This window comes from Penaeus monodon, chromosome 21 (assembly GCF_015228065.2).
Source record: "Penaeus monodon isolate SGIC_2016 chromosome 21, NSTDA_Pmon_1, whole genome shotgun sequence".
Taxonomy (NCBI): Eukaryota; Metazoa; Arthropoda; class Malacostraca; order Decapoda; family Penaeidae; genus Penaeus; species Penaeus monodon.
This window is the reverse complement of record NC_051406.1, coordinates 21872790-21873055: the sequence shown is the minus strand read 5'-3', so window position 1 is coordinate 21873055 and position 266 is coordinate 21872790.

Here is a 266-nt window from a genome sequence, read left to right as displayed (position 1 = left end):
GTACTAGTTACCCCTTTTGAGAGTCTATACATGTTTACAAACTGTTCTTGATATTGGATCTACTTTGACAGCATTGCATATTATATAGTAATTCTCATCTCACTTTTGATCGGTTGCTGTGATCCTCAGTTTTGTGGTTGTTATCGGAGTGTGTCGTAGATTGCTATGAAATGGTGGAGTGACTCTCATGAGCATATGCCATCACAGCCTTTGTAATTTAACTAACTATGCATCATGAATAGTTGGACTTTTCATCCTAAGTAAGG